Source organism: Apis cerana, linkage group LG1, assembly GCF_029169275.1.
Source record: "Apis cerana isolate GH-2021 linkage group LG1, AcerK_1.0, whole genome shotgun sequence".
Lineage (NCBI taxonomy): Eukaryota > Metazoa > Arthropoda > Insecta > Hymenoptera > Apidae > Apis > Apis cerana.
In genome coordinates this window covers 9,300,422-9,317,290 of record NC_083852.1, presented here as the reverse complement: position 1 = coordinate 9,317,290, position 16,869 = coordinate 9,300,422, and the positions used below count along the sequence as shown (strand labels likewise).

The 16,869-nt window shown below is 22.2% G+C and overlaps 1 long non-coding RNA gene across 1 annotated transcript; it reads left to right on the top strand.

The window, feature by feature from the left end:
• The first annotated feature begins 11,524 nt into the window (after positions 1-11,524).
• On the top strand, positions 11,525-13,812 carry LOC133666831 (uncharacterized). Its single transcript, XR_009831560.1, has 4 exons — positions 11,525-11,577; positions 12,507-12,604; positions 12,952-13,221; positions 13,526-13,812. It is a non-coding gene; the product is annotated as an uncharacterized LOC133666831 (long non-coding RNA).
• The last annotated feature ends 3,057 nt before the right edge of the window (positions 13,813-16,869 follow it).

The window sequence follows — 16,869 nt, the reverse complement described above, 5'->3', positions numbered from 1 at the left end:
CCTCCGACACCCGAGCTTGGCACACAACTCGCACACTCTAACTTTACGTACCATTTTCCTGAAATCAATTGACGATGGCTAATGACCATTGCGTGAAATGCGATAAAAACATGTATATATCTTAATTATATAATTATGAATATTCATTAATAAACGGATATATCTTTTAAGAAATTAAATTATTAAAATAGCATGAAAATTTTATCACTATTGATCATTATTATTTTCGAAATTTGAAAATAAGAATCATAATATTGCGTATAAATATTGCTATTGGAAATGTTGTAATGACGTTAATCGTGAATATTTTAAATATTTCAAATTATATTGTATTATGGAATGATAAATGAAACGACGCAATTCCACAGCCTAACCACACATACATAATGTGGAAAATACGTCGTGCACGATACACTAACGCATCGTCAATCGCTAAAAATGTTTATTAGCTTATAAACTAAGGTCATCATACCCATCGCCTCTCTCTCACCCAAGTAGCACTTGGGCACGTGAGTGAGATCCTGGCAATAGACATGGAAGGGGTTAAACCTGAAAATCCTGAGCTAAAAAAAAGTATTAGTGTAAATTTAACGGGCTAAAATTATATCATTTTATTTTCTTCTTTAATAAATATTTTATTTAACAAATTTAATGAATTATTGAATTATTAATTTTAGAAAGCAAAAATACAAGAAAAAAGATGTTTATTTATAATAATAATAAAAAATTATTGACTCTAATTTGTGAAATATTAATGAAATATTAATGAAAATAACCTCAGGCGATCTCTTCATCAAAGCATACATTCGAAAATGAAAAGTCAATATGCAAAACTTCTTGCTCTGATTTAGAAATCTACCTGTCGCGAAATATCTTCTTGCACATAATATTTCATACATTTCTTTTTTACGGACAAAATTAAATATTTTTTAATTTAATTTAATTCATATCATACTTATAAATTTATCAACATTAACATATCAAATAATTACATATTATTGATTAAAAGTAAAATTGAAAATTGTTTATTATATCAATAATGATAATATGCATTTTATTGTATGATTGATTTTTTTATCCATTATATAACAACATTATATAAAGTCGAAAGACATTCTTTTTCACTACAAAAGATTCAATTAAAATCAATTCAATGTTTCTCATTTATTCGAATATTCTTTTTTATTACTAAATTCATATAATTATTCATATAGTTCGATTCATATAGTTGTTTAATCTTTATTTTACAAATGATTACACAAGCATTTTCAACTATAAACAATCAAACTAATTTGTATCGTCCATACTAATCATATTAAAATAACTAGATATATATTATATAATATTAACTATCAATATTATCTTAAAAACGCGACGTGCAAGAAGATCTATCCTGATCTAATAAATAAAATACAAAAGAAAAAAATGTTACTATTCACGGGTATGATAAATACCCACGGTCACTGTGCTCGTGCAAAAATCTACGTATACAACCAATCACTCGTGTCGATTCGGATCTTTCATCCTACGACATGATTGAATGATCGGAGGAACATAAATGCATGCGACTCACCAATGATGCGAAGAATCTGCATTGTTGTGGGCCAAGATATCATCACCGAAGTAGTCATCATCAGGAACTGGAATTGGAACAGAACTGGAAACTGGAAAATAACAACACATGAAACATTATAATTAAAACACAATACTGATTATTTAAAAAAGTTAAATTGAAAAATATATATAAATAATTACCTCTTCGCGTGGTGGATGATTGCCCTATTCCTTCGAGAAACACTGACTCTATCCTGTACCGAAAACGAATGTTTAAAAAAATAAAATAAAAAATAAACTACCATCGCGTCGATTTGAAACATAGGCGACGACCAAGCACTGACTCTAGTTTCGCGAATAATTATGATAATTTAATTAGAGCTATTGTGCTCTAAAATATTAAAAAACTGTTACGAAGCAAACACTGAATCTACAGACCGCATTGCACGCGGTCACAAATATTTTTTAAAATTAAAGTCCAGTAGAAATGTTCATAACACCGGCAAAGTCAGACACCTTTAAAAATATAAAATATTATATATAATTATTTTTTCAACAATACAATATTGATGATATAAAAATATTGAAATAATAAAAAAAAGAGTCTATTAAACTTTAAATTTTAATATGAATAAAAATTGAAATATCTAATAAACAGTAACACGATAACAATTTATAATAGAAAAGATTGAAAATCTACTGATTTTATTTCAATGAAAGAATTAAATTTTTTTAAATTGAAGATGGCTTATATTTTTTAATTAATAATTAAAGCAAAAAAATAAATAAAATTTATAAAAATAGTTATAATAATAGTTACCTCTTCGCGTGATGGATGACTGCCTTATTCCTTCGAGAAGCACTGATTCTACTCTGTACCGAAAACGAATATTAAAAATAAAAAAAAATAAAAAACTATTAACGCGTCCGTTTAATTTACAATCGACGAACAAACACTGACTCTAATTTCCCGACTTTGATAAATAAATTTAATTAGAGCTATTGTGCTCTAAAATATTAAAAAACTGTTACGAAGCAAACACTGAATCTACCGATCGCATTGCGCGCGATCACAATAATTGTCTGGAAATAAAACTGATTAGACCCTGGGGAGGGTAAGAAAATGTATAGAAAAAGAAGCAAAATATTTTTCTATATTTTTTCTTCTTCTTTCTATCAAACATTTGTTTCAGAAAAAATTGTCATTTTATTGAAACTATGAATTGATTATTAATTTTTTTATGAATAAAAAAATTTCATATACAAAAAAATAAAATATATATTATTAATACAAAACTATTGATATTTATGATGAATGTTCATTATAAATATTTATTATATTATAATATTTAAAATAATAAATTATATCATAAAAACCATTGAATAAAAATAGAATAAATGAAAAAAACAGAATACATACAGTACGCAGATGAAACATCAAATTTCTTGAAAAAGTATGTTGGCGTCCATATTGAAATTTTTCCCGCCTTTCAAATTACCAGTGATCAGCTAATAAATCTATACGAAAGAAAATAAGAATTTTCAAATATATATATATAAAATAAAATAAAATTAATCGATCATACATTAAAATAAAACAAAAATCAAGCACAAATTCCATCTTAAAAAGACGTACGAATTAATTAAAATTTTAACTGAAATCCTAATCGTCGAATATTACGATTAACGAATTAGAGGGGGTGGGGGAAGGGGGTGTATGCGCGCGCTGCAAGTCGAAACCTGTCGAAACCTGTCGAAGCATGTCGAAATATGTCGAGCGTAATAAAAAACGCGAACTCTCAAATCCTTGGAAAAGCGATATTATGAAAACAAATAACGAGCCTCGAAGCATTGAACAAAAAAGAAAAAAAATATATAAACAGTACGGACTGATGCAGAACGTATTTAGAAACAAAATACGTTTATAATATGTATATATATTATATACGTATGTATCGATATATTTCGAATATAATAAAATAATTGATTTTATGCACGTTCGTTCCAATATGGATAAAGAGATTATAAAAAACTATTCTAAATAAATTTATTCTAATAAATTTATTCGTTAAAAGGTATATTAACATGAAAATCATCAATCATAAATCGTTGTAATATGTTCATACTACCAAGTCATTTTTCCTTCCAAGCTATCCCGACAATCGAGCGATTTAATTCTTTTTAAATAAAAATTAAAATCGTAAAACAAATGTACAAAAAAACTATACTAAAATGAAGCAACAAGTGAATTCGAATCTCGATTCAACGAAGCACGAAATACCGGTAATCTCGACGGAAACGATCGATGGAAAAAAATATTAAAAAATCCCAAATATTAATTAATTTCGACATTACAATGTATATAATAAATAAATAAACTATTAAATAAACGAAAATGTTAATAATTTACAAATTTGATGATAAAATATGATCAAAATTACTTACTGCGTAGTAGAATTTTCGAAGCCGGCTGCGACGACACGTCCACTCACTAGCACTTTCCACAGAAAACTGACCCCCGCCCGCCAAAATTTTCTTAGGAGCCTTCTGATTGGCTGACATCGTATGATTCGATAATCGAAATCGCATAGAAAATTAAATTTATTGAATAATATATTTTATTTATTTTAATTAATAATATTAATTAAAAATTAATTTACTTATATATTATTAAACTTTAATCTATTATTTTTTCTTTAATTCTTGTATTTATATATATTTTTATTAATTTTTTATTCATTAATTATCGATTTATCGATTATCGATTTATCGATTTATTTGTTAATTATTTATTTTTCTAATAATTTATTTTTAAATATTTTTATAAATTTCTTTAAATTGCTTATTTATATACATATGAAATTAATTATTTTTTATTTTATCATTTTTTGTATAATTATTTATAAATTTATTTGCATAATATAATTGTTTATATATTTATTTATCCATTTGTCTAATTCACATTGTTTTATTCATAGATATTTTTATAGATATTTTCGGTCTGTTCATTCAAATATGCATCTATTTATTTATTTTTTTTTGCTCATTTATTTGATTATTTACATATATATTTATCTATTCATTTGTGCAATCACTTATTTGTACACTTTATTAATTATATCCATTTATGTATGCATGAAATTCATTCATTTATTTATTTATTCCTTCCATTTATTTATATTTATTAATTCTTCTATTAATTCATTTGTCTATTAACTTATTTATAAGCTTTTTTATTTTATTCATTTATGTATGCATCAATATATTTATTTTCTCTTTTACTCTTTCCTTCATTTAGTTATATTATTTATTTTATTTATATATTTGTTCACACAGTTGTCCAATGATTTATTTGTGTAAATTTTTTTATTAAATTTATTCATATATACATCAAAGTGTTTATTCATTTATTTCTTTCTTTATTTATATATATTTATATATTTCATTATTTATATATTTAATAATTCATTTATCTATTGTTTTGTATCATTGTTTTGTGATTTATTTGTAGAGTTCTATATTTTTTCATTTATGCATATATCAAATTTACTTATTCATTTAATTATTTATATATTTATTCATTAATTTATGTAATGATTTATTTATAGACTTCTATATTTTATACATTTATGTTATTCATAAGTTTATTTATCTCTTGCTTCATTTGTTTAATTATTTATATATTTACTCAATTATTTGTTTAATAACTTATTTTAGCAGACTTTTCTATTTTATTTATTTATACATGCATCAAAATTATTTATTTCATTACTTTATTTATTTTTATTTATTTAATTATATAAATATTTATTCATTCATTTGTTTTGTTAATGATTTATTTATAAACTTTTTACTGTTCACTTATAAATGCATTAAATTATTTATTATAAGTATATTATAAGTTTACATAATAATTTAGATATAAATCATGAACAAATTTAGAAGTAAAAGAATGAACAAAATAATAATAAATAAAATAATAATAAATAAAAATAAATAATAAAAGTAAAAATAAAAGTGTAAATATATATATAACTTGATATAAATATAAGTGAACAAATAAAAATGTTTAGAAATAAATCATTTATTAAATAAATGATTAAATATATAAATTATTAAACAAAAGTGATAAATATATTTTGATACATATATAAATGAACAGAACAAAACAAATCTATAAATAAATTTACAGAAAACTGAATGTATAAAAGAATAAATATTTAAATAGTTAAATAAATAAAGAAATAAAGAAATAAATAATTTAATTCATGCATAAATGTCAAAAATAAATATATAACTGAATAAAATTAAAAGTTTACAAATAAATCACTAAACAAATAAATAAATAAATACACAAATAATTAAATAATAAAAGAGAAAGAAGTGAATAAATAAATAATTTAATACATAAATGAGCAAAATAAAAATAAATCAGTAGACAAATGAATGAATAAAGAAATGAACAAATAATTAAATAACTAAACTAAAGGTATAAATGTATAAAAAATTTGATACCTATATAAGTAAACAAAATAAAAAAGTTTAGAATTAAGTCATTTGTTAAATAAATGATTAAATATATAAATTATTAAACTGAAGTAATTAATATTTCTTTCTAATTTCCCTACATATTTTAATACATAATGCAAAATACATAAATGAACAAAACAAATCTATAAATTTTCAGAAAAATGAATCTATAAAAATATAAGTATATAAATAATTAAATAAATAAAGAAATAATTTATTTCATGCATAAATGTCAAAAATAAATATATAAGTGAATAAAACTAAAAAGTTTACAAATAAATCACTAAACAAATAAATGAATAAATGCACAAGTAATTAAATAAAGAAAGGAATGAATAAATAAATAATTTGATACATAAAAGAGCAAAATAAAAAGTCTATAAATAAATAAATAAACAAATGAATAGATAAAAGAATTTATAAATAATTAAATAACTAAAGATGTAAATGTATAAATAATTTGATACATACATAATAAAATAAAAAAATTTACAATTACAATTACAATTTACAATTAAGTCATTTGTTAAATGAATGATTAAATATATAAATTATTAAACTGAAGTAATTAATATTCCTTTATACATATTTTAATATATAATACAAAATACATAAATGAAACAAATCTATAAATATACAAAACATAAACAAAACAAATCTATAAATTTTCAGAAAAATGAATCTATAAAAATATAAGTATATAAATAATTAAATAAATAAAGAAATAATTTATTTCATGCATAAATGTCAAAAATAAATATATAAGTGAATAAAACTAAAAAGTTTACAAATAAATCACTAAACAAATAAATGAATAAATGCACAAGTAATTAAATAAAGAAAGGAATGAATAAATAAATAATTTGATACATAAAAGAGCAAAATAAAAAGTCTATAAATAAATAAATAAACAAATGAATAGATAAAAGAATTTATAAATAATTAAATAACTAAAGATGTAAATGTATAAATAATTTGATACATATATAAATAAACAAAATAAAAATGGCTAGTAAAAGTAGTTAATATATAAATGATTTGATACATAATAACATAATAAACAATGATACATAATAAACAAAATTAAGGATTAGTTATTTATATGTATGATGTTTGTTATTTCATTTGTATATAATTTTTTCCTAGATTTTACTTTTTTATTCATTTATATCTACATCAATTTATTTGTTTTTTCATATATTAAAAATTAGTTTTGTCATAAAAGAATGAAATAGAATATAATAAATGAAATAGAAATATAAAGATTTATAAATACTTAAAAAAACAAATAAAAGGATTCAAAATAAATAAAGGTACAAATAATTGAAAAAATAAATAAATCAAAAGAAAAATATTTCAATAAAGTAATATGTACAAAATAAATATAAATAAATAAATATAAAATAAATATAATATAAAATGAGTATTGAAAGTGAATAAATAAATTAATGAAAATAAAAAATTAAAAAATAAATTAAAAATTGAATTAAGAATTAAATGTGGAAAAGTAAATAAATAAAAACATAAATTAAAAATAAGTGAATATGTAAATGATTAAGTAAGTTGATGTAGCAATTAAAATTAATAAAAATGTAAAAATAAATAATATATAATATATGACAATATATAATATTTTACAAATATATTATATAATATTATAAAAACATTAATTTGTTGAAAATGAAGTTGAAAATTATTTATCAAATAATTTCGATAAGAAATGATTGTTCTATTTCGATCTGTTTTACATATTAGAATGCGAAGATTATGGAAACATATAGTTATATAACATGTAGTTTGCTGATTGCTTTAAATTCGAGTTTTCGAATATAATAATTAATAATTTTTCAAATTTTAGATTTTTATTTTTAATTTATGGATATAATAATTCATTGTATAATATTAAATGTAATAATTAATATATATTTTTATAAATCAAAATTGCTGTTTTATGATTTTAATTTTCGATTAATTACTGTATTAAAATATTATAAATATAAATATAGAGCAGCTACAAACGAATTTATGATGATAAATAATTTAGAAATTATTGTTATTAATTTATGAGTGTAACAATTTTTATAACAAATGCAATAATTACGTTTTCGGAAATTAAGGTTATATATATATATATATATATATATTTTTTTAGTTATATAAATATATAACTAAATATATAATTATTTATATATTTATTCATCCATTTGATTAATTATTTATTTTTTAATTTTTTTATTTTCTTCACTTAAGTATATATTAAATTATTTATATATATATATTTTTAATTATTTATTTATTTACATATTTATTCATTTTTTTTATTCATATATTTGTCTAAAGAGTTATTTTTAGATTTTTTGTTTTGTTCATTTATATTATGTATATTAATTCATTTATTTATCTATTTGCTTATTTTAATTTAATTATTTATACATTTATTCAGTTATTTATCTTTAGACTCTACTTTTTGTTCTATACCTTTAAATTAATATATAAATAATTGATTGACTTATTTATTATATAAATTAATATAAATTAATTGACATATTTATTTATTTGTTTTTCATATTATTTATTTAGTCATTTATTTGTACATATTTTTATATTCATATATATCCTTATTTTTTGACACTTATGCAACAAATTATTAATTTACTTGTCTCTTTATTTATGTAATTATTTATATACTTATATTTTTATAGATTCATTTTTCTGAAAATTTATAGATTTGTTTTGTTTATGTTTTGTATATTTATAGATTTGTTTCATTTATGTATTTTGTATTATATATTAAAATATGTATAAAGGAATATTAATTACTTCAGTTTAATAATTTATATATTTAATCATTCATTTAACAAATGACTTAATTGTAAATTGTAATTGTAATTGTAAATTTTTTTATTTTATTATGTATGTATCAAATTATTTATACATTTACATCTTTAGTTATTTAATTATTTATAAATTCTTTTATCTATTCATTTGTTTATTTATTTATTTATAGACTTTTTATTTTGCTCTTTTATGTATCAAATTATTTATTTATTCATTCCTTTCTTTATTTAATTACTTGTGCATTTATTCATTTATTTGTTTAGTGATTTATTTGTAAACTTTTTAGTTTTATTCACTTATATATTTATTTTTGACATTTATGCATGAAATAAATTATTTCTTTATTTATTTAATTATTTATATACTTATATTTTTATAGATTCATTTTTCTGAAAATTTATAGATTTGTTTTGTTTATTTATGTATTTTGTATTATATATTAAAATATGTAGGGAAATTAGAAAGAAATATTAATTACTTCAGTTTAATAATTTATATATTCAATCATTCATTTAACAAATGACTTGATTCTAAACTTTTTATTTTGTTTACTTATATAGGTATCAAATTTTTTATACATTTATACCTTTAGTTTAGTTATTTAATTATTTGTTCATTTCTTTATTCATTCATTTGTCTACTGATTTATTTTTATTTTGCTCATTTATGTATTAAATTATTTATTTATTCACTTCTTTCTCTTTTATTATTTAATTATTTGTGTATTTATTTATTTATTTGTTTAGTGATTTATTTGTAAACTTTTTAGTTTTATTCACTTATATATTTATTTTTGACATTTATGCATGAATTAAATTATTTATTTCTTTATTTCTTTATTTATTTAACTATTTAAATATTTATTCTTTTATACATTCAGTTTTCTGTAAATTTATTTATAGATTTGTTTTGTTCTGTTCATTTATATATGTATCAAAATATATTTATCACTTTTGTTTAATAATTTATATATTTAATCATTTATTTAATAAATGATTTATTTCTAAACATTTTTTATTTGTTCACTTATATTTATATCAAGTTATATATATATTTACACTTTTATTTTTACTTTTATTATTTATTTTTATTTATTATTATTTTATTTATTATTATTTTGTTCATTCTTTTACTTCTAAATTTGTTCATGATTTATATCTAAATTATTATGTAAACTTATAATATACTTATAATAAATAATTTAATGCATTTATAAGTGAATTATAAGTAAAAAGTTTATAAATAAATCATTAACAAAACAAATGAATGAATAAATATTTATATAATTAAATAAATAAAAATAAATAAAGTAATGAAATAAATAATTTTGATGCATGTATAAATAAATAAAATAGAAAAGTCTGCTAAAATAAGTTATTAAACAAATAATTGAGTAAATATATAAATAATTAAACAAATGAAGCAAGAGATAAATAAACTTATGAATAACATAAATGTATAAAATATAGAAGTCTATAAATAAATCATTACATAAATTAATGAATAAATATATAAATAATTAAATGAATAAGTAAATTTGATATATGCATAAATGAAAAAAATATAGAACTCTACAAATAAATCACAAAACAATGATACAAAACAATAGATAAATGAATTATTAAATATATAAATAATGAAATATATAAATATATATAAATAAAGAAAGAAATAAATGAATAAACACTTTGATGTATATATGAATAAATTTAATAAAAAAATTTACACAAATAAATCATTGGACAACTGTGTGAACAAATATATAAATAAAATAAATAATATAACTAAATGAAGGAAAGAGTAAAAGAGAAAATAAATATATTGATGCATACATAAATGAATAAAATAAAAAAGCTTATAAATAAGTTAATAGACAAATGAATTAATAGAAGAATTAATAAATATAAATAAATGGAAGGAATAAATAAATAAATGAATGAATTTCATGCATACATAAATGGATATAATTAATAAAGTGTACAAATAAGTGATTGCACAAATGAATAGATAAATATATATGTAAATAATCAAATAAATGAGCAAAAAAAAATAAATAAATAGATGCATATTTGAATGAACAGACCGAAAATATCTATAAAAATATCTATGAATAAAACAATGTGAATTAGACAAATGGATAAATAAATATATAAACAAATAAATATATAAACAATTATATTATGCAAATAAATTTATAAATAATTATACAAAAAATGATAAAATAAAAAATAATTAATTTCATATGTATATAAATAAGCAATTTAAAGAAATTTATAAAAATATTTAAAAATAAATTATTAGAAAAATAAATAATTAACAAATAAATCGATAAATCGATAATCGATAAATCGATAATTAATGAATAAAAAATTAATAAAAATATATATAAATACAAGAATTAAAGAAAAAAATAATAGATTAAAGTTTAATAATATATAAGTAAATTAATTTTTTAATTAATATTATTAATTAAAATAAATAAAATATATTATTCAATAAATTTAATTTTCTATGCGATTTCGATTATCGAATCATACGATGTCAGCCAATCAGAAGGCTCCTAAGAAAATTTTGGCGGGCGGGGGTCAGTTTTCTGTGGAAAGTGCTAGTGAGTGGACGTGTCGTCGCAGCCGGCTTCGAAAATTCTACTACGCAGTAAGTAATTTTGATCATATTTTATCATCAAATTTGTAAATTATTAACATTTTCGTTTATTTAATAGTTTATTTATTTATTATATACATTGTAATGTCGAAATTAATTAATATTTGGGATTTTTTAATATTTTTTTCCATCGATCGTTTCCGTCGAGATTACCGGTATTTCGTGCTTCGTTGAATCGAGATTCGAATTCACTTGTTGCTTCATTTTAGTATAGTTTTTTTGTACATTTGTTTTACGATTTTAATTTTTATTTAAAAAGAATTAAATCGCTCGATTGTCGGGATAGCTTGGAAGGAAAAATGACTTGGTAGTATGAACATATTACAACGATTTATGATTGATGATTTTCATGTTAATATACCTTTTAACGAATAAATTTATTAGAATAAATTTATTTAGAATAGTTTTTTATAATCTCTTTATCCATATTGGAACGAACGTGCATAAAATCAATTATTTTATTATATTCGAAATATATCGATACATACGTATATAATATATATACATATTATAAACGTATTTTGTTTCTAAATACGTTCTGCATCAGTCCGTACTGTTTATATATTTTTTTTCTTTTTTGTTCAATGCTTCGAGGCTCGTTATTTGTTTTCATAATATCGCTTTTCCAAGGATTTGAGAGTTCGCGTTTTTTATTACGCTCGACATATTTCGACATGCTTCGACAGGTTTCGACAGGTTTCGACTTGCAGCGCGCGCATACACCCCCTTCCCCCACCCCCTCTAATTCGTTAATCGTAATATTCGACGATTAGGATTTCAGTTAAAATTTTAATTAATTCGTACGTCTTTTTAAGATGGAATTTGTGCTTGATTTTTGTTTTATTTTAATGTATGATCGATTAATTTTATTTTATTTTATATATATATATATTTGAAAATTCTTATTTTCTTTCGTATAGATTTATTAGCTGATCACTGGTAATTTGAAAGGCGGGAAAAATTTCAATATGGACGCCAACATACTTTTTCAAGAAATTTGATGTTTCATCTGCGTACTGTATGTATTCTGTTTTTTTCATTTATTCTATTTTTATTCAATGGTTTTTATGATATAATTTATTATTTTAAATATTATAATATAATAAATATTTATAATGAACATTCATCATAAATATCAATAGTTTTGTATTAATAATATATATTTTATTTTTTTGTATATGAAATTTTTTTTATTCATAAAAAAATTAATAATAATCAATCCATAGTTTCAATAAAATGACAATTTTTTTCTGAAACAAATGTTTGATAGAAAGAAGAAGAAAAAATATAGAAAAAATATTTTGCTTCTTTTTCTATACATTTTCTTACCCCCCCTCCCCAGGGTCTAATCAGTTTTATTTCCAGACAATTATTGTGATCGCGCGCAATGCGATCGGTAGATTCAGTGTTTGCTTCGTAACAGTTTTTTAATATTTTAGAGCACAATAGCTCTAATTAAATTTATTTATCAAAGTCGGGAAATTAGAGTCAGTGTTTGTTCGTCGATTGTAAATTAAACGGACGCGTTAATAGTTTTTTATTTTTTATTTTTTTTTATTTTTAATATTCGTTTTCGGTACAGAGTAGAATCAGTGCTTCTCGAAGGAATAATGCAGTCATCCATCACGCGAAGAGGTAACTATTATTATAACTATTTTTATAAATTTTATTTATTTTTTTGCTTTAATTATTAATTAAAAAATATAAGCCATCTTCAATTTAAAAAAATTTAATTCTTTCATTGAAATAAAATCAGTAGATTTTCAATCTTTTCTATTATAAATTGTTATCGTGTTACTGTTTATTAGATATTTCAATTTTTATTCATATTAAAATTTAAAGTTTAATAGACTCTTTTTTTTATTATTTCAATATTTTTATATCATCAATATTGTATTGTTGAAAAAATAATTACATATAATATTTTATATTTTTAAAGGTGCCTGACTTTGCCGGTGTTATGAACATTTCTACTGGACTTTAATTTTAAAAAATATTTGTGACCGCGTGCAATGCGGTCTGTAGATTCAGTGTTTGCTTCGTAACAGTTTTTTAATATTTTAGAGCACAATAGCTCTAATTAAATTATCATAATTATTCGCGAAACTAGAGTCAGTGCTTGGTCGTCGCCTATGTTTCAAATCGACGCGATGGTAGTTTATTTTTATTTTATTTTTTTAAACATTCGTTTTCGGTACAGGATAGAGTCAGTGTTTCTCGAAGGAATAGGGCAATCATCCACCACGCGAAGAGGTAATTATTTATATATATTTTTCAATTTAACTTTTTTAAATAATCAGTATTGTGTTTTAATTATAATGTTTCATGTGTTGTTATTTTCCAGTTTCCAGTTCTGTTCCAATTCCAGTTCCTGATGATGACTACTTCGGTGATGATATCTTGGCCCACAACAATGCAGATTCTTCGCATCATTGGTGAGTCGCATGCATTTATGTTCCTCCGATCATTCAATCATGTCGTAGGATGAAAGATCCGAATCGACACGAGTGATTGGTTGTATACGTAGATTTTTGCACGAGCACAGTGACCGTGGGTATTTATCATACCCGTGAATAGTAACATTTTTTTCTTTTGTATTTTATTTATTAGATCAGGATAGATCTTCTTGCACGTCGCGTTTTTAAGATAATATTGATAGTTAATATTATATAATATATATCTAGTTATTTTAATATGATTAGTATGGACGATACAAATTAGTTTGATTGTTTATAGTTGAAAATGCTTGTGTAATCATTTGTAAAATAAAGATTAAACAACTATATGAATCGAACTATATGAATATAATAATAAAAAGGATATATGAATTTAGTAATGAAAAGGAATATTCGAATAAATGAGAAACATTGAATTGATTTTAATTGAATCTTTTGTAGTGAAAAAGAATGTCTTTCGACTTTATATAATGTTGTTATATAATGGATAAAAAAATCAATCATACAATAAAATGCATATTATCATTATTGATATAATAAACAATTTTCAATTTTACTTTTAATCATAATATGTAATTATTTGATATGTTAATGTTGATAAATTTATAAGTATGATATGAATTAAATTAAATTAAAAAATATTTAATTTTGTCCGTAAAAAAGAAATGTATGAAATATTATGTGCAAGAAGATATTTCGCGACAGGTAGATTTCTAAATCAGAGCAAGAAGTTTTGCATATTGACTTTTCATTTTCGAATGTATGCTTTGATGAAGAGATCGCCTGAGGTTATTTTCATTAATATTTCATTAATATTTCACAAATTAGAGTCAATAATTTTTTATTATTATTATAAATAAACATCTTTTTTCTTGTATTTTTGCTTTCTAAAATTAATAATTCAATAATTCATTAAATTTGTTAAATAAAATATTTATTAAAGAAGAAAATAAAATGATATAATTTTAGCCCGTTAAATTTACACTAATACTTTTTTTTAGCTCAGGATTTTCAGGTTTAACCCCTTCCATGTCTATTGCCAGGATCTCACTCACGTGCCCAAGTGCTACTTGGGTGAGAGAGAGGCGATGGGTATGATGACCTTAGTTTATAAGCTAATAAACATTTTTTAGCGATTGACGATGCGTTAGTGTATCGTGCACGACGTATTTTCCACATTATGTATGTGTGGTTAGGCTGTGGAATTGCGTCGTTTCATTTATCATTCCATAATACAATATAATTTGAAATATTTAAAATATTCACGATTAACGTCATTACAACATTTCCAATAGCAATATTTATACGCAATATTATGATTCTTATTTTCAAATTTCGAAAATAATAATGATCAATAGTGATAAAATTTTCATGCTATTTTAATAATTTAATTTCTTAAAAGATATATCCGTTTATTAATGAATATTCATAATTATATAATTAAGATATATACATGTTTTTATCGCATTTCACGCAATGGTCATTAGCCATCGTCAATTGATTTCAGGAAAATGGTACGTAAAGTTAGAGTGTGCGAGTTGTGTGCCAAGCTCGGGTGTCGGAGGTGTCCCGGGACGCTTTCCCTAGTGTAGGCTTTTGCGCCCGAGTATTATGCGTGAGAATCGTAGAATGAATGTGTTGGTATGCCTGTTTTGCCATTTTTTTAAATATAGGGTTAGGTAGGATAGGTAGTATATTTCTGGTATGTCTGTTAATTATAAGTAGGTAGGGCCGGGCAGGTTGTCACAGTCTCTGGTCGGGTAGGCGCGTTTTCGCGTGACAACTTGTTTCAGGAAATATAATTTGAAAAATCGAGGATGAAGCTGGAATATACGAATGGAGCATGCCATTCGTATTTAGCTTTATTCATCGATTTTTCGAATTTCCGCGGTCGCGGTCGCGAGATAAATTCGAAACGAACGTTACGCTCGAGATTCTGCACATATGCGATCGATGATCATAATTGATAGTTGGTTGTCTGTGTGCATTTAGCTTTCGCGATTTAGTCCTTTTTTTTCTTTTTTCTTTGATTTGCGATTAGTGAGTCTCGAGCCTAGATTTAAGTTTCAGCGGGCATTGCGCCCGAAGGAGGAAGACCGAAGAGGCCTCGACAAACTGTCACGAAGAGGGGCTGCAACGAATGGCTTCTCATCTTTTGGGTCTGTTTTTTGGGTCCAAAGGATGGGAAGTCATTGTTACTATTTTGTCATTGTGCTCGTTTTAGTATATGTAGTAATTGTTGTTGTGTTGTCTGGCCTATTGCATGCAGGCCCATCATCCAGATCCAGTCATCATGGGCATCGCGATTTTTATTAGTGTTGCGTTAAATGAGAATCGCGTTTGCATTAATGTTGCGTTAAATGAGAATCGCGTTTGCATTAGTGTTGCGTTAAATGAGAATCGCGTTTCCATTAATGTTGCGTTAAATGAGAATCGCGTTTGCATTAATGTTGCGTTAAATGAGAATCGCGTTTGCATTAGTGTTGCGTTAAATGAGAATCGCGTTTCCATTAGTGTTGCGTTAAATGAGAATCGCGTTTATATTAGTGTTGCGAATTATGATATATCGCGATTTTGTTTGTTATAAATTGTTACAATTTTTTATAAAATAATATTATAATTTATACTATCATTTGTTATTAATTTTTCTATTTTTAATTATTAATAGCTTTTTAATTGTATAGAGATAATGATTTTTATTGAATTTATTTTAAAAAGTAGTGTAGCGTTGATAAATAATCGCGTTTGTACAAGTAGTGTTGCGAATATATTGAATGCCCAAATTTCTTCCACTTGGATTGTGGAAGTACTTATGTTCCTGTTGCTG